Genomic DNA, 25744 nt, shown 5'->3' on the forward strand with positions numbered 1-25744 from the left:
CATTTTTTTTGCCATCATCACCAAGTACTCTAAACCAGAGCCTCTAGTTCTAAATACCAGAGCCTCTGGCCAAATAGAAATACTTGTTCAAATTTTTGGCCGAAATTTTCATCGCCTTTGGAACCAGAGCCCCTCTGGTCCAAAGCAAATACTTTGTGTTTTTTCACCAAGTATCCCCTTTCCAACCAGAGCCACTGGTTGTATAGACCAGAGCTTTTGGATTCCAATCCTTTGAGACCAGAGCTCCTCTGGTCCCAAACTTGGTCTCCCTCATTCATTCTCACATTACACTTAGTCATATTTCATCCTTCATGCAACCAGAGCCTCTGGTTCCAAAGACCAGAGCTTCTGGTTCCAAGTCTGTAGAGACCAGAGCCCCTCTGGTCCAACTTGGTCATCGCAAAGCATCTTATCATTGCATTTTTTTCATCATTCTTGCATCATCCATTCAACCAGAGCCTCTGGTTCTAAAGACCAGAGCCTCTGAATTCCAAGTCTTTGGAACAAGAGACCCTTTGGTCCCAAAGGCCCATCATTTCCATAAACTTCACTATCATTCATACATTTTTGAACCATCCTTCACAACTAGAGCCTCTGGTTGTATAGACCAGAGATTCTGGTCATCTCATTCACCTTCCTTATTGATTCTAGGGGGAGTTTTCACTCATTGCACATCCCCATGCATCTTTTGATGGGGAGTTTTGCACAATTCATTCATCATCAAGCATTCATATTGAGCCAAACCCATCTCTGGTTGTACATCCCCATTCAACCAGAGACCCTCTGGTTCAAATCCTTGGTTCTTCCAAGTATGCATTTTCCCACCCAGAGCCTCTGGTTCGTCTATCTAGAACCTCTGGATCACAAAATTGCTATATTAATGATGTTTCATCCCTTGCATTCAACCAGAGACCCTCTGGTCCTTAATAAAGGGTATGTTTCTATATCCAAGGGTTTCTAATGATCAACCAGAGCCTCTGGTTTGTCTATCCAGAGTCTCTGTTTCATAAAACCCAACATTCCATCGATGAATGAATTCATCATTTATAACCAGAGCCCTCTTGTTCCCGCACAATATTGTCATGACCAACCAGAGCCCCTCTGTTTCCATTGACAACTTGTTTTTCTTTCGAATCAAAACCCATCTTTCATTGAAAAACTCCTTTATTACAATACAGGTGGAACTTTTAATTATATTATTTAAATCATTATTCTTAAGGTTTTATCCTTTTAGAGTAACCATTTAAAATACTTTCAAATATCCCAAAAGTCGTTTGCATCTCACACGCGCCTGACAATTTCAAAAAGGATGTTCCTCAAAAATCCTTAATTTCCCAAAAGACCCACCCCCATCTGACACGTGACCAGCTTCATTTATGATCGTGAGCAGGTTTACGGCTCATGATCGCCATCACGATCACCTTTTCACCAAACGTCTTTATCCCCATCATTACCACTCTTTTCAATATTAAAATATTATTTTTTTAAAACCCCACCTATTTAAATATGTCGTCCCCACTCATTTCCCTTTAACGCTCACATATTTTCTAAAGAACTTTGGAACTCAGACGACCTGTAACTTCCTCCTCTCCAAAAATGGTGTCCTCAGCCTCTCACGGAGCCCACAACAACGACAGTCAGGTGCAGTCGACCGGCGCCGACAGCCGTGCCATCGTCTTCTTGCCGATCAAGCCAAACAACCACACCATTGATCTTCGCACAAGCCTTTTCGAAGATCGGTTTGCAATAATGATAGAGTTTTTCCATAATTGCATTCTACAACCGGCACTCACCCTCTCTGACAACAGGGTGCCGGTAAAATACGTCCAGCAGTACTGGCAGACCTGCGAGTTCTTCCCAGAGAACCGTGGGATCATGGGGGACATCGACGTCCTGAACGATATGGTTTGCTCGGTGAAAATTTTCCGTGCAAAAATCTTGAAGGTCTTGTTTATTCCAACTAGACAGGAGCTCGGGATCAAACAATACGTCGAGCCGCCAACGAGTTCCGACATCCTTCGCTTCATCAAGATATTGGGCTACAACTGGGATCTCCGCAATGCTTTAGACTTCAAGAAGCAATTCCTGCTTCCCATGTGGAACATGTTTTTCTAGATCCTCAGCCGAGCCCTAACTTGCAAGCTCGGAAGCATGGATCAAGGAAACATAAACATTATGACCATCATGTATGGTCTATTCTTCAACCTCCATCTGGACTACGCCCTGCTCATATACAATGAAATTCATGTCGCGGTCATCAAGAAGAACAAGCTCGTGGCTGCAGGAAAGCAACTCTCGTCTGTGCTCTTCCCGCATTTCCTTGCCTTATTCATAAGGGACGCGATGATGAGGCATAATCTGCCAAGCGAAGAATCGTTCACCCCACAGTACCATATGAACGGACATTGACCAACCATCTCTAAGGATGGTTACTCCACATAAAGGACCCACTCAAGGGCAATGCTCAGCGTCATCCCAGAGACGTCCTAATGTCATAGGAAATATGAACTCTCTTTGCTCGCCCGAGAACCGAGGCCAGCTACCCCAGAGCATATAGAGCCGTCCCCTCATACAAGATAGGGAGCATAGAAGGAGTCGTCTTCATCGGATGATGAAGAAGATGATGATGACACTCCTCCAGCATCCCCCGACCCCATAAACACAACTATCCCAACCCCCTCCCAAAGGGCAACCACATCTGCTACCCCTAGCGATCATTGACAAAGGGTATTGAACAAGGACGGCCAAACCAATCCCATCCCAAACCAGCCATCCAAAGGCCACTCTTCAGTTCCCTGGAGATGATTTAGCCGAGGAGCCACATCATCCATCACCTCTCTCTCAAAAGGGGGTTGATGAAGAAATAAGAGCTACATCACCTCATAGCTTGCCACCACCCACACAAAACAGAAGCTTCTGACTTTGAAACTCCCATCAATCGTTCAGAGCAATCTTCTGTTCCTGCACCACCGCCTTCAATACTTGATCTAGCGAAGGGGACACACATACTTCTCTTACTCGGCCTCTGAATCCGAGGAAAAAGAAGAAAATGTCGAAACACAAGAGATAGTTCCTCACTAAAGGGCTATCGAGGACATGATGAAAGTCCTTCATTGCCTACCTTCATTTGCCCACCTTCATACAAGGAAATGCAAAAGGCGCCTCTGGAACTAAGGCACAACCTACACCATCCGTTGCTATAGGGGTTACCCATATAGCTGAGTTGGTCACGAAGGCCGAGTTCCAGGCCTTCGCTGACTCGACTCAGCGGTCCTTGGATGACCTTAAACTCAGCTTGGCAAGTATTGTCAAATCCACTCCATCGATCGACCTTACACCGATTCGACAATCCCGTGCATCCCTCGAGGCTCACGAGAGGGACAAAACCACCCGCCTCCAGATTCTCCAAAAAATAGTCACCCAACAACACAACACTACATCCATCTTCTCCATAAACCATCATGAACACCCTCGCAACCCTCACCGCCTAGGCAACTACGACCGATAAAACCATCGCCTCCGTCACCTCCCAAATAAACACCATAAACACCACCCTCATCACACTCCTAGCCACCATAATCTCCCAACTCCCAGAAACAACCCCCCACCACCCCCCCCTCTGCAGCTCTATCATTCAATAAAGCCTTTACCTCTTTTGCTGCAGAGGTGAGGAATATGATAGACTCCATCACCATCCCACCACCCGCATCTACCTTAACCTCCATCCCTCCCTCCGCCTCAACATCCATCACCACCCCAACAGATTTTCCCACCAGAGCCGATATGAGGGCTCTCTCAAAGGCACTTATATCCTCGTTCAACGAAATAAGTGCAAAATTCGCACTTAGAGCTACAAAACCGGCCAAGGCTCTCTCCAAGAGCCTTGAAGAACAACAAGCTCGCACCAACTCCCTCCTTCGCTCGATGTAGGAGATTCGAAGAAAGAAGGCCCTGAGGGCGTATCTTGCGTCCTTCAGGGTAAGCAAGAAAAGAAGCAAAGACTCCTGCTCTTCAAGCTGCCCCCCTAAGAGGCAGAGACATGAGGATCCTGACCAAGATGATCATAGTCTAGGTCCTCATGAGGGGGAGAACAGGCAACGATGGAAACCGTTGTACCACCACCACCATCTCAAACACATCAACCCACCCAAGAAACCCAAGGAACCCAAGCTAGGGAACCAGAGGCTCAGCCCTCTGAAGATGTACACAATGTACATGTTCCCTTGGCTTCCATCCATGAACCATCACCCTTAACCAATGAGTTCTCACCAATCGTGGTGAGTTCTTCATCCGATGAAAACCCACCTACCCCTCAAACAGAAATAAACCAACCCTTTACTCCATCACCAACACCCCTCATATAGAACCTTCCATCGCCATACCTATTCAACCAGAACCCATCATAACCCAACCTACCTTACCTCAACAACCACCAACCCAACCTGAACCCTCACAACCAGAAGCCATACCATCATCTCAACCCATACCCCATACAGAACCCACAACCCAAAAACAATCCATCACCCAAAATCAACCACCCATCACCCAACCATCACAGGTGCTAGCGGACATATCTTCCTCATCAAGGCAACCTCCTCCTCAAGGCATGGTCGATGAGATTATTACTAACTTAGAGTCGCTGAGGAGACGTCCAGAGATTCCCCCAAGGGAACCAGTAATGATGGAGAATATTCATCAGTACCTTTACCATGATCCCGATGAAAGTTTGGTCCTCAATCCTCCCATGCTCTCTCCTGAGTCGATGGATCTCTTACGCCACAGGTTCGTAAGACAGATGACCTCTCCACCACAAGCTGTCTTCTCGAACGATGGAATCAAGACAGTTCTAAACATCAAAATGAGAACCTTCGCTAACCGAGCAATCAAATACATCGAGTACACCATGGAGCAAGCTCATGGGATGGTCAACGTCTTCAATGACAATGACTTGATCAATCTCAATCCATGGGACTTAATTGATCTATATGGACACATAGCTCAACGACAGGATCAAGGGATCAAATGTGAGATCGTAAATCGAGCGATAGTAGAAGCTATGGAGACCTTGGTAAAGTTCAGAGCAAAGAGAAACTTTCAGATCGCTCTTGAACTTGGCGTCGAAAAACTCTCTTGTGCTCCTCTAGACGAAGACTTCCCAGGCCTATAGGAGAAGAGATTTTCCTCAGTCTTGACTCAACTAGAGCTCGGATTAGTGTTCAAAAACGAGTTTGGTGTGAAGAAATTCTTTAGACTGACTGAGGCCTTCAAGTATTCAACCACTGCACTTGAATGGTTTCAGAATGTCATCAAAGAGAGATTGGGTAGACCTCACATGCCGATGAGAGAAGGTCAAAAACTCATTCATGAGATCTCCATAGTCATCCGATACAGAGGATTGATGATGCATTTCTGGAAGATATCAAGAGGAGACCATGAATGAAGCATTTTATGTAATTTCATTCCATCACTTTTGTAAGAATTCATCCAACACCTAGTCCAATGAAAAAATTTGGCAAAGGATGTTTTTCTTTTAGTTTAGCCTCTGTCTTTCACTCATTCTTTGATTGTTCATAGATTAGCCAATGTTTGTCTTTTCATTACTTAGGGGGAGATTGTTAGACCCCATAAATATATTTGTAAAGTAACGAAAAACAACAAGTGTGAAAGAGCAGAAGGCCGATGGGAGACTTCCAGGCAAAAAGACTAAGTGTCCAATACAACCAAAAAGTCGATGAACGACCAAAGATACGATGAACTGCGCATCTTCATAACCCCTCTGGTTACCAACACTTGGAATCTTCCACGACAGTTAAACCAGAGGCACCCGATGAAGATGATATCAAGACATGGTTGAACAACGCTCCATAGAAGACAGTTGGATGACAAATCGATAGTTGGATTCTCCAAAAGATTTACTTTGCTTTATTTATTTTCCATGTCTAGATAGCTTTCTTTTCTATAAGAGATTTGCTAAATATTTTCTATAGATAGCAATCTCTTTAATTAGCTTTCTAGTATAAATAGGCATTAGCTCTCTTGTAATCATTTACACTTTCTGACTAATCTTTTGAATAAAGTGAATCATTCGGCACTCAAAGTATATTCTTGAATATTCATATTAGTGTTCTTGAGTGTTCTTCATTTTATTCATCCATACGACATATTTAGGTTATTCATAGCTTAAATATTAGTGTTATTGAGAGATCTGGGATCAACAAGTCCTAGCTCAACCAAAACTCGGCTTCGTTTTCAAGAATGAGTATGGAGCCAAAAAGTTCTTCAGACTAATTGAGGCCTTCAAGTATTCAACCAATGCACTTGAATGGTTTCACACAGTCATTCGAGAGAGGCTGGGCAGATCGCATGTGACGGTTAAGGAAGGACAAGAGCTCATCCATGGTATCTCCACAGTCGTTCGTTTCAGAGGACTGATGATGCGTTTTTGGAAAATATCAAGAGGAGACCATGATGAAATTATTTCCATCATGTAATTTCATTCATTCATTTTTGTAAGAAATCATCCAATTTTTCAGTCCAATGAAAATTTTTGGCAAAAGGATGTTTTTTTCTAATTTAGCCTTTGTCTTTCATTATTCTTTCATTTGTTCACAGACTAGTCATTGTTTGTTTTTCATTACTTAGGGGAAGATTGTTAGACCCCATCACTCGTATTTGTAAAAGTAATGGAAACCATACAAGTGTGAAAGAGCAGAAGGTCGATGGAAGACTCATAAGGAAAAAGTCTAAGTGCTCTAACTAGAGATGCGATAAACTGCGCATCTCCATAGCCCCTCTGGTTACCAACACTTGGAGTTTTCTACAACAGTTCAACCAGAGGTATTCATTCAAGAAGACCACAAGACTCATGGTTGAACATGTCCTCAAGAAGACAACTAGAGATGGCAAATCAACAGTTGGATTCTCATTACCTTACTTAGCTTTATTTAGTTTCCATATTTCTACATTGCTTTCTTTCATAAGAGATTTGCGATATATCTTCCATAGATAGCAATCTCCATATTTAGATTACTAGTATAAATAGGCTTTACTATTCTTGTAACCGTTTACGCTTTCCATTCAATCATTTGAATAATAGTGAATCATTTGACACTCAAATACATTCTTGAATATTCATGTGTTCTTCACTATTTTTCCATCTACACGATATATTTAGGTTATTCATAACTTGAATATTAGAGTTATTGAGAGATCTGGAATCAACAGAGTAAAACATGGCTGATGACGTAAAACTACTCTTCCCTACAGTAGAGACAGTCTTTAAAAATATGGACGAAGTCTATAAAGGCATGCCTCTCAGGGACGAAGTATCTGCTGACCTCTCAGCTGTTCAAGCTGAAGTTCAAGAGGTCAAGAACCAGCTATCTTCAACGTAAGTGGCTGTATAATCCAACGCGTAAGGCTACTGTTCTCCTTGCCCGAGCTATGACTAGAGTCGAAGAGATGATGGCGCTCTAGATCCAAACTGTTGACCATTTCTTTGGCTATTGCACAAAACTCATTGCCATAGAGGGGGAGACAGAATCTGAAGCTGCTCCTTCGAATGCTGCTACTACCGCTGGACCTTCTACTGTTCCAGCAACTCAAGCTGAAGATGAAGCTGAAGTTGATGTTGCTGATGAAAATCTAACTTCCTGTAGCTGAGGATGTTGATGTCGTCTGAGCTGGCACTAAAGCTCGTGACGATGATCTTCCCAATCACCTCTGCAACTAATGCTGGTGATATGAAAGATGATGATGAAGATGATGAAGAAGACGGTGAATCTCCCGACCTTCCTGACGCTGATGAAGATATGGATGATGATGTTGAAGACGATGATGACAACGACTTCACCATTCGATACCAGAGACCTGCCGGTGGCACGAAAGGCGTCGCCCTCAGGGATTTTGCATCCCAGGGGGAGCAAGAGAAGAAAGAGGAGACTCAACAAAAGAACCAGAACACCAAGTCGAAAGACAAAGGTGCTGCTGAAGAAGGCAACCTAAAGGTACTATTCTAACCTCTAGAACCCTTAACAAATGACTCCTCAAGCCTTATCATCATAACTTCCATATATCAACACTCCATCCTTACCATTGTGTTTGTATTCATCCCTCCCCCCTTCTATAAATTGTTTCTATAAAACTCTTGTAGACCCTAATGGGACCAACATTCCCTGACATACTTACTTTGATTAATGAAGATACTTTTATCTGATTGTTTGATCTTAAGACCTAGAAAGTAAGTCAGTTCTCCCGTCATGCTCATCTGATATTCTTTCTTCATGCGTTCAGCAAACCAAAAACACAAAGAGGGATTAGTGGAACCGAAAATAATATCGTCAACATAAATTTGGACTAGAATGATATGACCCTTAAATTTCCTAAAAAATAGGGTTTGATCAATCTTTCGATGAACAAATTTCTCAGAGATTAGAAATGAAGAGAGGGTATCATAATAGGCACGAGGGGCCTGCTTTAACCCATATAGAACTTTATCAAATCTATAGACAAGATTTGGATGTTTTGGATCAAGAACCACTGGAGGTTGTTCAACATAAACTTCCTCCTGAAGTTTTCCATTTAGAAAAGCACTCTTTACATCCATTTCGTAGACCTTAAGGTCTCTATGGGCAGCATATCCTAGAAAAAGTCGAATAACTTCAAGTCTAGCCACTGGGAGAATGTTTCATCATAATCAATTTCTTCTTATTTTCTATTTTCTTGAGAATCAAGACAAGCCTTGTTTCGGGTTACAATTCCTTGTTTATCTAACTTATTACGATAAACCCACTTGGTGCCTATCATAATTTTGTCAGATGGATGTCTAACAAGGTACCACACTTGGTTCCAATCAAACTCAAGGAGTTTTTCTTGTAGAGAAATGACCCAGCTTGGGTTAGTGATAGCCTCATTGATTTTCTTGGGCTCAACTAGAGAAAGGAAGTTGACAAAAAGATAGATATTACCTAGACCACGTCGTGTCTGAATACCTGCACTTGGATCACCAAGAATTTGATGGATTTGGTCTTTCGTCCATTGTTGAGATGGCTGAAGATGATCTTCTAAGATTGGAAGATCGGGCATATAAGATGAGGCATCAGCAACAGATTAGATTGCTAAAAGGCGCCTCAGAGAGTGATTCAGCAAGTAATAGAGATTCAGTTACTGAAGGAGTTTCAGCGACCGAAGGGTCAATATTTGAAGTAAAAGGGGATAAATGACCAATGGAAACAACAACAATTCCTGAAGAGGATTCAGCTACGTTACTAGTCACATCTAGAATGATAAATGGATCATCGTCAGCTTCTAGAGGGTCAGCATTTGGTTGATTTCTGAAGAAAGCTTCAGGTTCTCCATAATGAGATATCATCCATTTATCTAACTCTTCATCATATTCAGAGATGGGTTTAGAGTTAGCTTATTGAGACTCATCAAAGGTGACATAAATGGATTACTCTATTTTTCGTCGTCCTTTGTTGAATACTCTAAAGGCTTTAGACGCTGGAGAATATCCAAGAAAGATTCCTTCATCGGCATTAGGATCAAACTTTCCAAGTTGGTCTCTATTGTTTAAAATATAACAAGTACAACAAAAATATGAAGAAAGCTGAGAGAAGGCTTTTTGCTATGGAAGAGTTCATAAGTTGTCTTCTTGTATCTCTTGATGATCAGCGATCAGTTCTGAGTAAAACAAGCAGTGCTGACAGCTTCAGCCCAAAATTGAGTAGGAAGATGAGATTCGTTGAGAATTGATCGAGCAACTTCAATGATTTTTCGGTTTCTTCTTTCAACGACCTCGTTCTGTTGTGGAGTTCTCACAGCTGAGAAGTTATGTGAGATGCCCTTGTTCACAAAGAAGTTATCAATGGTACTGTTTTTGAATTCAGTGCCATGATCACTCTTGATATACCGTACTCTGATGTTGTTCAGTACTTCTATGCATTTGATGAACGAGAAGATTACTTTAGGTGCATTATTCTTAGATTTGAGAAAGAAGACCCAAGTATACTTGGAATAATCATCAACAATGATAAGTATATATTTCTTTCCAGCTATAGATTGCACGTTGAGTGGACCAAATAAATCCATATGCATTAGCTGAAGAGGAGAAGTCATTGAAGAGACTTGATAAGATTTGAAGCTATCCTTTGTTTGCTTTCCCTTTTCGCACACTGAGCAAAGAGATTCCCTTGCAAAGGAATGCTGAGGAAGGCCAATGAAAATATCCTTTCGAGACAGCTCAATTAGCGTCTTGAAGTTGAGATGAGAGAGTCGTTTGTGCCATAGTCAGTTGATATCTGAAGAGGCTTTAGAGAGAAAAAACTATTCTTAGTGAAAAGAGAATCCATGTTGATGACATACACGTTCTCTAGACGAGAACCTGTAAGAGCAAGGTTGTCATCTTCGTCATAGACATAACATGAGTTCTTAAAAAATTTCACTGCAAAATTTTTATCACACAGCTGACTGATGCTGAGAAGATTGTGCTTCAGTCCTTCAACATATGCAACACGTCTGAAGGTGGTTGCACTGTTAGTTAATATACCAAAACCCTTGATATATCATTTTCTATTTCCTCCAAAGGATACGGAAAGGCCTCTTTCATCCTTATAATCAGTAAGCAGAGATTTGTTTCCAGTCATATGTCTTGAACATCCACTATCAAGATACTATATGCCTTAGGCTTTCTGCAAAAGAAAATGGATTAAGATTTATTTGGTACCCATTTCTCAATGGGTCCAGCGGAGTTAGAGGCGACATCTACTACTGACACTGAAGACCCAGGTTCAGCAAGTGTCTTCACTGAGACGGAAAAAGAGGCTTCAATGGTCTTCTTCACCTTTGTCGTTTTCACAATTTTGGTGGCAAATTTCGCTTTGGTTGATTTTTCAGCCTTAGATACTTTCTTTACCTTAGCTGGCAGACCAGATTAGGTAACTGAAGGACACTTATTGGAAATATGTGAAGTTTCACCATAATGACGACACTTCCTATAGTTGAAGACAGCTTTAGGGCCAGAAGGGTCAGAGAGAATAATAGAAGAACAGACTCTAAAGATTCCTTTCTCATTTGTTCGAGGAGGAACAGCTAAGGGTTTGGATACCTTGGGTTAAAGATTCATTTTCAACTTTGGCTTAGGTTTCTGAGTAGGTTAAAATACCTTGGTCCATGAAGAAGAAGGTTTACAAGCTGAAGGAATAGATCTGGGTCTATTTGACTTGTTGGCCTTCTTTTGAAGAGGAGTGCTGACAATGGCATTACCTTTGTCTTTGCATTCAGAACTCGAGGGAGTTCCTTCAAGATGAGTCTCAATGGAAGAGTACTAAGAAGAAAAGGTGTCGAGAATGGAAGAGACAAAAGTATCAAACTTAAGCATAGACTTGTCAGTGACACTTTCTTCCTAATCATATAAAAATCCTAGACCACTCTTTGTCTTGGCAGGAATCTGAGCATTGATGATCTCAGAGGCCTTGATTGAGGCTTTGCACCATTCTTCAGTGGTAGCCTTCTCAGCCTTGAGTTCAGCAATAGCTTGCTCATGCGCAGCGATAGCCTGCTCGTATTCGATGCTTATGGTTTGCTTTACAATGCATGGTCCTTATGATTTTCTTCAATCCTGGTCAACTCTTTGATCTTTGAATGGCATTTCTCTAATTGTTCTGGAAGACCAAGATTAAGCTTTTTAGCTTTGGACTTGCCATTCAGGGCATTGTAAAAGTCAACCGTTAGCGTATCTAGTGCAGATAGGCTATTAGAAGCAAAAGAAGAGGGTTCATTCAAGGAACATGCTCGAGTAGGGTAACATGACGAGGGATCACTGGATGATTAGACATCCTAGGCCATCAGACATAAGTAATTTGTGTCTTTCTCGTCAGAGGATGATTCTTCAGAAGAATTAGCTCAATCATGCTCTTCAGCGACAAGCCCTTTGCCTTTACACTGAAGATTCTTTATTTTCTTGTACTTCTCCTTCAGCTTCAGGTATTTATCATCTTTAGATCTGAAAGAGGATGGGGGCTTGAAAGATGGAGTCGTAGTTTTCTTCGACATGCATTCACTAGCAAAGTGACATTTGTGTTGACAGTTATAGCAGCTCGCTGAAGCCTTGTCAATAGAGTTTGACTTTGGCTTTTCATTTAAGGTCCACGAAGTAAATCAATTTTTTGGGTGAACCTCCTGAAAGGATTTAATTAGAAGGGCCAGCGACTCGTTAAACTCTACAAGATCAGCGTTTGACAATCCTTCAGGGTTAGAAGGATCTAACTCAGTGATAGATACAGAGGAAATAGAAGGAATAGAAGAAATAGAAGGATCAGTTGAAGGGCTATCAGAGATCAAACCTAACAGTGAGCTTTTCATTTCCCTAGAGTCTTTAAGAAAATTCTTCTTTAGTTGACGAGATTGCTCATGATTAAGCAATATCCCATAAAGAGAATGGAGAGAAAGGGAGGACATGTCCTTGGACATCTTGAGACACATGGTATACTGATCCCATGATTCTGGAAAACATTCAAGGAATTTTTTCAGTGTCTCTTAGTTGGAATATTCTCTTCCAACTGTCTTCAAATCAATAAGACGACAATTAAACGTTGATGTACTTCAGACAAAGATTCAGTTTTTCCACAAAGAAACTTTCATATTGTCTTACTTAAATTAATCTTCCTCGATTCTTGTACTTCTGAAGTACCTTCATATTGAACACATAAAGTGTCCCACATGGATTTCGAGGTTTTAAGCTTTCATCACTGAGTGATAGACCTCATCAGGAAGAGCCATGGCTATTATAGACTTCGTACGAGTGTCTAAAGTCATCTTCTTCTTGTCTTCATCAGTCTATTGATGAGGGATATTTGGAATCTGCCTTTCAGTAACTGCGACAGTCGTAGCAGTTGCAGGAACTGCTGAAATTGTGAATGGAACATAAGGTCCATTCTCAATGTAATATGGGATCTCAGGATCCACACCTTCCAAGAATAAAGACATCCGGTTCTTCCAGAAACTAAAGTTGTCTCTGATGAAACGGGGAGGTTTGACAAGAGAGCCATTATCGTGAAAGTTGGTGCTAGTGTTTTGCAAAGCCATTTTGACAGGAATAAATTATCTAAAGAAGAAAAGATAATAAAATACCAATAAAACAATAATACAACACAAAAAAGCAAACACTGCTATGATACCATTTATTGGTCCCAGCCGAATCTACAAGAGTTTATAGGTAACAGTTTGTAGAAGGGGGGAATGAATACAAACACAGAAACTTTCACTTTTAAAAATTATATATTGATAAAGAAGATCAATACAAATTTTACAGATTGTTTGCAGAAGAGATATGATACATAATCTATCTAAACAATCCAAGATACACACAAGATTACAAATAGCAATAAGAAAATATTTGATACTAGAAATAAGATAAGAATAAATGTGCTCTTTACTTGTTAAAGTGTTTCTTTCTCTTAGACAAAGAGTAGTGAGAGAAGTAACTTCTTGGGTAAGTTCTGAGTGAGGAAGATGATAAATGAGAGGAGAACCACTCAGCTATTTCTATCCATTGCATTAAATGCAATTCAAAAGGTACAAAACATGTGTCAAGCTTTTGGAGGAAAGTTTGTTCTTTATTCAGATATGGTAGGCTTTTGGTCGTATGTAAACAGTCTTCTTTCATAAAATAGGTAAGCACGTTTAGAATCAAATGAGTGGCTCTGTACTGTACTATACTTAGAAAGGTATGGGTCTGTCATTTGTATGTGGGAGGACAAGACAAAAAAAAAACAATCTTGCTCAACAAGATTCATTTGATCGTTGAACACTGGGATGACGCTGAAACGTCTCATCAATGTTTGAATCTTGCGCAGACTTCATACATATGTAGATGAACTTCTTATCATTGAATATCGTTTCAGATCACGTACTTGTTGGTCTCTATTCTTCAGCTTCTGTCTTTGACATTGTTGAAGGATATGTGGTGTGAGTTCTGTCTTCTTGAATAAAACAGTCTCTAAGCGATTTACAATACACGTTCAGCGATCACAATACAAACTCAGTGATGATCGCTGAAACTGAATGGCAGAAACAATATAGTTCGATAGATAAAAGGGATCATAATCAAATCAATGAGAGAGATGATCAACAAAACCTAATACGACTTTCTTATATGTTATAGGTTCATCATGAACTATATTGTCACTGCCAATAAGATAATCATATCTCTTAGGCTCTTGAAGATTCCTACCAGATTTTCAGATTTTTTGTATCTCGTCATTTTCTCAACAACTGTTGAGGTTTAACATCTAGATGATAATCAGAGTTGACCATGGTCTCATCTTGTGGTTCTTTGAATTTCTTCAAGTTCTACTTTATTCCCTATAGTGATTCTTGTTAGATAATCATTTTCTAAGAATTCATCACGTTGCGCAACAAATACTTTGTTCTCATTGAGCTTGTAAAAGTATTATCCAATTATCTCTTTTGGTTATCCCATGAAGATGCACTTTTCAGACCTCAGATCAAGCTTCGCAGAAGTTTCTTGCTTAACATAAGCATCAAAACCCCATATTCTCATATAAGATGATTTGGGATCTTAATAGTCCATAATTCATATGGGGTTTTATTGGTCCTTTTGGTTGATGCATTGTTCAGTATTTGGGCAGTTGTTTCTAGGTTATAACCCATAAACCTTTTAAGAAGAGTGGTACGACTCATCATAGAGCGAACCATGTCCAATAAGGTTACATTTCTCCTTTTCGGACACACCATTATGGTGTTCCTAGAGGAGTTAGTTGGCATACTATCCCAGGATCTCTAAGCTAATCAATTTGTTCTTGGTTTAGATATTTGCAACCATTATCCGACCAAAGCGTTTTTATTTTTTTACCCAAGTTGTTTTTCTACTCCATTCTGAAAATCTTTGAAGTAGTGATGACCTATTTCTTGTGACTGAATTGAAAGGCATATATACATTAGTATGGATAACTCCTAACAATTTTGTAGGTCTCTCAGATTTGTCTTTTAAAATACTTTTGTATTTCTAAACAAGGCTCGCATGTATCATATGAATCATCACATGAAGCCAACACTCCGTTGGCCTGGAGTTTGGCTATGCATTTCTTGTTTATATGTCACAAGTAGGTTTAATTTAAGTCCTGCTTAATTTGTTTGATTTGTAATTACAACTTTTACCATTAAATTATTTTTTGCCACAAAATACAAACATTGTTAAGGTAAACTAAAATTCCATTATCACTTAAAGTAAACATAAATCATGTTTTTGTAATTTAGAAAATAAATGTAGGTACATATAATGTTGGTCCCAATAAGGGTTGTACAAGAATTTTAAAGGTATAACAGTTTGTAGAAGTGGGGAGGGTTAAATACAAACACAACTTTTTAAATTCATTTATTAATATTAGAAGATCAATACATAATTTACAGATTGTTGCGAAATAAGATAAGGTAAAACCTAATCTAAAATATCTATAAAAATCACTAAGTAGATGCACAAAGAAGATAAAAATAAAAGGGAGAAGAGAGTTTAGAGGAAGAGGAAGGCGTAGCTGAGAAGAAAAGTTTTCTCAGCTATTTATACCCATTGCATTTAATACAACTCATAGGGCACAATCCATGTGTCAAGAAAAAATGGGAATGTTTGTCCTTGTTCATCAGATGTGGCACGCTTTTGGCTGCATATGAATAGTTGCTTCAGGTTGTTGGTGAGCACATGGGGAACAATAAAGTGATCTGTACATGTACCTTTGTCTGGTGGAAGCATGGGATATATTCTTTGCAAAACAGGATAAAACAAAAACTTTGTTAAACAAGACTCTTTGATCAGTGATAGTAAGGAATCGCTGAGGACTCTTAAGCTACTGTTGAGTTTTGATTAGATTTCACTCTTGTTTTAGACAATATTGTTATTACTAAATGTTCGATTCACATCATGAGTAGACTAGTCACTATCTTTAGTTCTATCTTTGACATTGCTGAAGATTTTTCTCTGGTACGAGTTTTGTCTTTGATGAATATTTAAGTTCTAAGGTTGTTCCAATACATGTTCAGCGATCTCATGAACAGATGAAACTGAGATAAATAAAATTAAGTATTTTCACTAAATATAAAAGGGTCATTATCAAATCACCAAGAGACTTTGGATCAACAATCTCCCCCTATTTGATGATGACAAAGCAATAGAAAGATAATTGCTAAGTAAGATTCAGTAATGGAATAGAACTTATAAAATACTTGTTTCATTTACTGTGTTGACGGATCTTTTTCATTATATAAGATGGAGTAATGCACTTCATTGAAATTTCATTAATATTGAAACTAAAGTTCACAATATTTAAATGTAATTTACAAGAAATTAAAGTACAATACACTGAAAGTAGAAAAACTCAACAAGTTACAAGATAAAACCTATCATTTAAGATCATTAAGAGCAATGTAATCAGTGATATCCTCTCCTTGATTCTTTTTCTTCAACATCTCCTTTCTGATCTTGATATCCATCATCTAACCAAATAGATCTTCATCAAGCCATGAACAAAGATATTCCAGGTGGTGTGTAGGCCAGCATTGGAGTTCTGACACTCGCTGAACCTGGTATTGTCCTTCATAATCTATGAACATGGTCCATACTCATGTTTGACATGCATGGTGTTCAGAGTGTAAGGGATTTTCACTGGTAGGGACAGGTTCAATATTGACAAGTCTGGAAACTTGACATGTTTGAGAAGTTCTTCCGTAGAAAATTTTGTCTTGTGTTCATTCTCGTATGTTGGTCCTTCTTCAATGTTACACCTATATTTTTGCCATGAGAAATGTTACGTAAGATAAAACAAATTCTCCAATAATACTTCAAAATGACGGGTAACTAAAACCGTTTATAGAGGAAGACTTAAAAGAGATAAATATGTAACTTACATGCTAATTCGTCCTATACCATATTACGTTACAAAATTTATCTATCATAGATGTCTAAATGTAATATTGAACTTAAAATGAACAAGAGAAGTCTCTATGTGTGCCCTTTTGCTTTATCTAACCTTAAACCTTTTTGAGATGCATACATAATCAGCCTATAAAGCTCAGTGTGTTCATGATTTGCGTAAATAAAATCATTTCACATTATACATATTCAACTTGTAAAGCTCTACACCAAATAGTATGCGTTTTCTCTAAACATGCAACACTGAAAGAAAAGAGATCTCATAAACTGTCTGGTCGGGTATAAATCATTTAGTTACTGGTATTCTCTAGGTTGTCCGGCATGCACCTATCTGCACACCCACTATAAATATGTGCCACTTGTTGTGTGACTTACTGATCAAATACCCACCCGTCAAAATCAATCATAAAACTTTCATGTGAAATAACATGCTAGAGTTAATAGAAAACAAAATAAACATATTGCATGCAAGTGGTCATAAATAACATACATGTAAAATATATTGTATAATATATGTAAACTGAAACATTATGCATACGTACACATCACTATACAAATCACATAATGTTCAAAATAAATTTGTACGTAGGTATGTATCCCATTGTAAGTCTGATGAAGACTCGCCTAATTGCATGTAGATTGATTACCGATAACTCTTGACCAAATACCTACATATTTCATACCCTAATATCTCATTAATGACTTAATTTCTCTAAAAGTCAACTATGGTCAATCTGACCCAACCTAAAGTCAAATTCCATATCCGAGCATCCTAATATGCCTCAAATAACTTCATTTGACCTCATCATTAAAATCCGCGTGGGTCAAGTGTGTCAAAAACCAACCTTTGGTCAACTCGGTCAACTCAGACTAACTTTAGTCAAACCCCAAGTCTAAAACTCGATGGCGTCCTAAAACGTCAAAACATCATTTTATAAACTTATAAATCCATCTCTACAAACTACATCGTCCAAATAAATGTTCAACTCAAATATGACGCTTTAATCTCATAATTAAATCTTTGAAATAATTTAATGATTTATTATAAGCTTTTATCCTTAGAAAATAAATAATTAATTAATATTAATATTCTAAAAAATTGATATATCAATTAAATTATAATTTAAATTAATATATTAATTAATTTAGAAACTAAATTAATTAATTAACATAATCTAAATAATTATAACTTAATCATTCTAAGTCCAAAATAAAGTAAATACCAATATAAATAAATTTGATATCGTCCAAAATAATTAATTGTTGGTTTAATTAATTATCTAAATAACTAACCCAAATATATATGGACTTAAATGCTAGCCCAAAAGATAAAACGACCTAAAAAAGGGGAAGATCTCGGCCCATAAAGCATTCAGCCCAATCTCCATCTTAACCAGATCCAAGTCAGACCCGAGAACTACACTCGTCCGACCCGAATCCGTATTTTTGACCCGTTGAAGGGCTGTCAGGGCATCAACTTCTTCAAGCTTGGCCTCGTTTTTTGTTCATTTTTGCTGATTCTTTTTGCTAAAACTCTAAAAAGATGATTTTCCTCAACCATAGAAACAATAATCATTGAAAACCATCAAGTATTGAGTCTTATTTTCTCATTTAAAGTTCAGGTCCAAAAACCACTCGAAAATCGTAAAAAACTCAAAATTGGACCTCCAATACTAAAATTTAAGACATAAGGCTACTAAGGTCCGATAGAAGACTTAAAAATGAAGCTAACCATATAAAGAACTCGAAATTTGATTTGAGTATTTTACTTCAAGTCGTCAATAATAGAGATTTTGGATGGGGACTTTCGAGCTCTGCTTTGTCCCTTGATTCTTAGCCAAAACTCGATATTCTTGAAAGAAAAATGTAGAGGAAAGTCTCAACTACTTAAACCTGCAAATTTTTGGCTTATTTGATGACTAAACTACCCAATAGGAGCCTCCCAAATCAGCCATTGTTTCTAAAATCTTATTCTCAAATAGATTTGTAATTTTGTCAACAAAAAAAAGGTCCCTCAAACATGAGGAATCTGACATTGAAACACGCCCTAAACTATTAGGTGACGACATTCAGCCCCCTGGCTTCAATGTTTTGCCCAATATTACTCTTTTACCCCTGTTTTGACATTTCCTTTCATTTTTTATCTGATTGAACATAAATTTCATTCATCACTTCCCACTTTCCTTAAAAGACATGATTGACCCTTTTTTCATGTTTTCTTCACATTTTTTGGTCTAATAAAATAAAAACCAATTTTATTTTATTTTCCTTTTCTTTTCATATTTATTTATTTACCCCTTTTTGGGGTGTGACATTCAGCGTCAGGTATCACCTTTCTTCGGTGAGAGATCTTTTGAGGCAAAGGAGGGATATCGATAACTTTGGAGATTCTGTTGAATAGATCGTTCAGCACACCTTTCGATATACTCCTTGTGTTTAGATTGGATTTTTGGATGGCATGTCAAATCTCCAGTCATTCATAGAACCCATACATCTTCAGAAAATAAGGATATTCAGTGATAGCACTGTGATCTTCTCTCAAGATGACCATTGATACAAGAAGATCATCATCCTTCATTCGTCTCAAGTTAATGACATTAGTTATTCGCTGATTGTTCAACCTTGTCTCGATTTTTCTTTGCGCCATTTTAGCTCACCATCCTTCAATGCAAGCTCCTTTTGATGTTCTTGTTCAGCTTCAAAGAGTAGTAGTCTTGAGCACCGAGAGGATTGTTTCTTTGGAACTTCCCTTGAGCATGAGTTTCATTGGCAAGAGCATTTGCCAACTCAATGATTTCCCTCATCTTCCTTTGATGCATCTCCATCTCCTCTTCAGCTTTCAGAGCTTCCTTACATTCATCTTTAGTGAGGAAGTTGAAGTCATCATTAGGGGTACGAAGAGGTATTTTTACCCTGGTACTGCCGAGCTGGGAGATCAGCTGCGCCATCCTCTTTGACTCTTATACTTCTGAACATATATGAAATTTAGCTCATAAAGGTCCTCTAAGAATCAGGTCAGCATGATTGTCTTCAGCTTCAGATTCAGGTTGGTAGAAAGAAAGCAAATCTTTGGCGTTCAAAAAAATCTGAGGAACAAGGAGGGAGTTCATGTAGAGGAGAAAATGAGCTGGAAATTTTGGTGGGGGAAGGGGTGAGTCAACTACATAAGAAGTTGAGGGAAGAAGGATAGATAAGGGTAGAGGATCAAGAGGTTCAGGTTAAGGGTTAAAGCATTAGTTACCTTAGGTAAGTTGAGCTCCCCCTTAACATTGTGAAGAATCGTCAAGTTCTCTTCAGCTAACCATTTGCCCTTGTTTGAGTAGGATTGTTGGTTCTAAGAAGGCCTCTCCCCCTGCAAAGCTAATGCCCTGATCGAGATTCCCTTGACCGGTTGCCTTGGGATGGGTTGGTCCCAATAAGGGTTCTACAAGAGTTTAAAGGTATAACAGTTTGTAGAAAAAGGTGAATACAAACACAGAAATTTCACTTTTTAAATTCTTTTATTGATCTAAGAAGATCAATAAGATAAGGTAAAACCTAATCTAAACAATATATGAGAATCACTAAATAGGTGCACAAAGAAGATAAGAATTAGAAAGAAGGGAGTTTAAAGGAAGAAGGCGTTGCTGAGAATAAGTCTTCTCAGCTATTTTTGTACCAATTGCATTTAATGCACCTCAAAAGGTACAATCTACGTGTCAAGAGAAAGGTGGAATGGTTGTCCTTGTTCATTGGATGTGGCAGGCTTTTGGCCACACATGAACAGTTGTTTCAAATATTTGGTAAGCACGTGGGGAACAATAAAGTGATTTGTACATATACCTTTGTCTAATGGAAGCATGGGTTATATCCTTTGCAAAAAGGGATAAAACAAAAACTAGTCTTTTTAAGCAAAACACTTTGATGAGTAACAATAAGGAATTGTTGAAGACTCTTTAGCTATCGTTAAGTCTTGATTAGATTTCACACTTGTTATAGACAGTCTTGTTATTACTGAATGTCCGCTTTAAATCACAAATAGACTGGTCTCAATCTTCAACTCTATTTTCAACATTGCAGAAGATTTCTTTGGTATAAGTTTTGTTTTTGAGGAAAATACTTGAGTTCTAAGGCTCTTACAATACATGTTCAGTGATCACTGAACATGCTCAATGATGATCGCTAAAAGTGTGAAACAAAGAACCAAGTATTTTCACTAACTATAAAAAGTTATCATCAAATCACTGAGAGAGTTTGAAACAACATATGGTTCCTTTCTAAGTGCTCAAGTAAAATAGTACAATATGAGTATTATTACCAGATATCCTATACACAAGAGTCATAATCGAAGTGAAGAAATCAATGATAAACATACCCGAAGCTCCGACAATCCTTCTACTTCTTTTGCTCTGCCTTCTTCTGGTGCCCTTTGTGATTGCAGTTGTACCATATTGAATCCTTGAGAATCTTTTCTTTACCATCTTTGTTGGAACTTCCAACTTTTGTATTTCCCTCGACAACCACCCTCCTTTTCTTGACAATCCCACTTTTAGATTTGATCATCAATTTGGAATTTATACTTCTCTTAGTAGTTTTAAGCAATGTCATGAAGCTCTGTAAGAGACTCATCCAAACCGTTCATATTATAGTTCAGGGTGAACTAGTCGTATGATTTAGGTATAGAATTAAAAGTCAGATTGATTGCTAATTCATTTTCCAATGGGAAGCCTAGACGGGACAACTAGTCAATGTACCCCTTCATTTTCAAAACATAGGCACCAACTGATGACACTCAGTCATCATATAAGCATGCAATGCCTTGACTGTTTCAACGTTTCCTTCCTAGCCTGTAATTAAATCATTGATTTAGAGAGGATATCATATCCCAGACTGACATATATTCATGATCCCTCAATAACTCGGGAGTCATAGAGGCAAGCATAAGACATCCATCATCTAGTGCAAATACATTTTTTCCAAATAAAACACCGTTTGACTTAAGGATGCCTCTTTTACAAAATATATACCATATGGTAAAGTAAAAAGTGACAAAGCATGTTGTTTTAATCATATGAGGTTGGAGTGTAGACGTCATGGCATTTTTTATGCTTTCCTAAAAGCCATAAGTCATATATCATTAAATGGTTAAGAGTCTGAAACTGGTTGGCCAAGGCCTCAAGTTGCAAACTATTGCAATGACTATAAAACAATCGAGAGAGAGACATCATTTTATGAAACCTCATCCTCTTCTATCTAGAAGTTTGACCATCCATCCAACAAGGTCGTCCCAATCTTTTTGAAAACCTTGTACACCTATTACACCATATTAGAACTATATAGTCTAAACGTTCATGTTATAATAGAAAATTTACAGATTAAAGCAATAAAAATGTTTAAAATGACAAAGTGAGAAGAATATCTATCGTTTTTGAACGACATATTCTAAAATTTGATTTTAAGAGAAATAACATAGTTCTACATTGAGATGGGTTCACCTACCTGTGTATATAATTTCATGCCCAAACAAGTAAAATTGGAACCCAAAATCTGAATGTCGAATGATGAAAATGAAGAGACAAACGTTTTATTGCATACAAGACATGTATATGATGTTCTTGTAAGCTCCAAGAGTTCAACAACCCCACCAATTCTGCCTACAAGGTCATGTTTGTTGTGCTGAAAACCTGAAAGTACCATAATGGATTCACATGCCAGAACACAGACTTGTTGGTATAGTCAAATAGACATTAAAAATTACACCAATAGTAAAACACGTATCTCAAAAGTGTTCTAATTAAGAATCAATCCGCACAAAGAAAACTTAAGATAACAACTACAAAATAAAACCAGTAAATTATCTTCGAATACCCTAAGATTCGTCTTAGACAGGGGTTGCTACCAACAACTAAAATGGGATTTATCTGTTCATAGTAAATGAGATCCGTCTTGCCCGTGATTCTGTCTACTTAATCTCGAATAAGTAAATATCCATAAGGAACCTTCAATGACCTAATTAACTTTGTTAGTTGTTTTACTTTCCTGCCTGAATAAGTAATTTCCTGCCTGAATAAGTAAACACCCATCAAGAACCTTCACTAAAAAGTTAACTCTGTTAACTCTACAGCACAAAATAGTTTTATATAAACACAGGTCACCACTAAAAACGAACATTTGACATGTCTATTTCCTCTACATTTCAGTCGATTCAGCTCTCTTCATTTTTCAGCAATTGGAGTTGTTTAAGTAAAAACTGGATGTCAGGATTAATAATAAATGTTGTCTTGTGGGCTATATAGATTAATAAACAATACTTGAGAATTTTTAACAGATGGCTTTAAGTAATTTAGAGTTGTACTTGATAGTATTTTAATAGATGGCTCTAATTATAATTACAAGTCTTTTCCCTAACTTACCGAGTAAGACTCTTGGTCTTTGCTATGCCACTTACCGAGTAAGATTTTCTTGCTCAATCTGTAAGGTATATGAAGTAAGAAGATGATGCTTATTTTGACAAGTGGAGATGATGCCTATTTTGTGGCTGGCAGCAAATGGCTAGGGACGGTTGATGGTCATTTGAAGGTTATACTTGCTGAAAATCACTTATATGTTGTTCTTTCTATTCAATAGATGCCTGCCCATATTTGTAGATTGTGTTTAGAATATTAGTGGCATTAATTTTCTAGCTGAAGGGGGGCCCAAGTCTTCGAGCAGCAATTAAGATTACTTTTATCTAGAAAATGAGTTCAAAAATGGCCATGGGTAATTGAGATGGGACATTTAAGTCTTGCCATTTTTTCTTGTTCTCCAGGTAGAGTTCGGTTGCATATCTCTATATAGTATAGTAAACCCGCATGAAGGAATTCATGTAACTTAATAGTTCCAAGTAAATGAGAATTAGGGCGTGTAGGACTAATTGCTTGTCATCCCCCTCCTCCAACCCCAAAAAAAGTTGCATTGAAGCATTTTAGAACACAAGGAGTAAAGAGAACAAATTACATTTCGGCACCCATGCTCCTAATTTTCCCAAAGTTGTTGCCCGTCACAAACTTGAGTTGGTGTAACCAAAATAAAAATGAGAAACCGAATTTATAACCAAGGTAGGATAGGAAGGACTATGCACCCCCAATCTAACCTAGGATTCAGGGGTCTAACTACTGGCTCACTAACCTTGGTCTAAGCTAGGATCCAAAAGTTCAAAAAATATGTAGAATCAGTTAAATAATGTTTTTATGTAGAAAGGGGGAGGGGAGGTGAAGTGCATACTTGTGGTGTTCTCCAACTCCTTTGTGATTTCCAGTGCTAGTAATTCAGCAGCCTTCTGTCCCCTGACGTTTTTCTGTACGAGCATAAGCCGCAGCTGAAATGGCAGCATCCAGCTCCCTTTCGGAAGTCTTCACCCTTTGTTCAAGAACCTGCACCCAAAATAGTCCTTCTCGTAGTTCTTTAGTAACAACTCCTCGACAAATACACATAGATATGAACAAATTCCGGAAAAGAAATTGTTTGTCCCTAAAATATTAAGTAAAATATTTATTGGCCAATTTTAACTCTTCCATGAGATCTTTTATTGGTTTCCCATGTTCCTAATCTTTCCAATGTTGCTCCTCATCACAAACTTGATTTGATATGGGGATCTTCATCATCTGTTGAATTTCAGAGTTCTCTTCTCCCTCAGTGCAACTAAAGGGATAAAACTAAAATTAAGATTAAGGGAGAGGGAGAGGGTGGGGTACTTATTATTGGTTCAATATGCAAACCAATCTCAAATATATTCTTTTATCTCTTCAAACAGGACTTGTGAAGTAACCCTGTTGAACTTCTATGTAGAGGTGTCAAAGAAACAAACATGTTAGGTTCCTCAAATGTTTTGATTGCGAACTTCGAGGATCAAGTATGTGTTTATGATAATAAGCAAAGTATCAAGGAATTTTGTATGTCTTTTCTTATAGACACGATAATCTCAAAAAGTGATTTGGAATCTATAGTAGGTTTGTTGAAATTGAAGAAGACTCAACTAAACTAACCAAAGCAAAACGATGATGTCTTCTCCCCTTTTTGCCGATTTCATTTGAACTGTAACAAAACAAACAGTTCTATGTGGAAGAAAATAAAGACATTATCGATGGAGGGATTAAGCATACCTAAACCAAAGCATAGCAAAGAACATAATCAATACATAACCTTTAACTGAACAATGCCACCGGGTTTCAAACCTGCTATAGATTCCAAACCCTAGACAGCTTTCCTGGATTCCAGTATAGGTAGGAGATACATTAACCATTGCACAGGCCATCAATTAGGTGTGTTAGCTTTGAGATGAAGAGCGATAGAGGATATCAAACCCAAACAGAGAAATTCATAATCAAACCCAAACAGAGAGAGAGCGATAGAGGTTTTATCCTACCTAATACAGATTTATTGAAGCCATACGAGAAATCAAACGTGGAGAGCATATGGAGAAAATCAAGCCATAGAGGAAATCAAACCCAAACAGAGATGCAAAGCAACAGACGAGGTATCTTGGAGGCATTGGAGAAGAATGAAGAAAATTGGAAATTTAAATTATACCTTTTTGTTATTGTGAGGAGGATCCAGCGACATATATTTTAATTTTAATTTTAATATTTTATTTTATTATTTATTTCAATCGATGTTATAACATGATCTTATGTGTTTTTAAGAAAGCGATTATATTTTTATTTTTTAATAAAATATAAATTTGAAAATATCATAAAAATTTGACAAAAATATATCGATATTAGTATCAAATTAACTATTTAATTTTTTTTATATTTTTGTGTAATTTTTTAATTCAATTTTTTT

At 37.9% G+C, this 25744-nt stretch overlaps 1 long non-coding RNA gene across 1 annotated transcript; it reads right to left on the reverse strand.

The window, feature by feature from the left end:
- Nucleotides 1-19397: 19397 nt before the first annotated feature.
- On the reverse strand, nucleotides 19398-25429 carry LOC112501913. Its single transcript, XR_003067584.1, has 5 exons — nucleotides 24946-25429; nucleotides 24185-24333; nucleotides 21297-22605; nucleotides 20184-20366; nucleotides 19398-20028 (listed from the first exon to the last, which is right to left on the reverse strand). It is a non-coding gene; the product is annotated as an uncharacterized LOC112501913 (long non-coding RNA).
- Between the last annotated feature and the right edge of the window lie 315 nt (nucleotides 25430-25744).

The sequence above is a fragment of the Cynara cardunculus genome, unplaced genomic scaffold (assembly GCF_001531365.2).
Source record: "Cynara cardunculus var. scolymus isolate 2C unplaced genomic scaffold, CcrdV1 Un_Scaffold_674, whole genome shotgun sequence".
Lineage (NCBI taxonomy): Eukaryota > Viridiplantae > Streptophyta > Magnoliopsida > Asterales > Asteraceae > Cynara > Cynara cardunculus.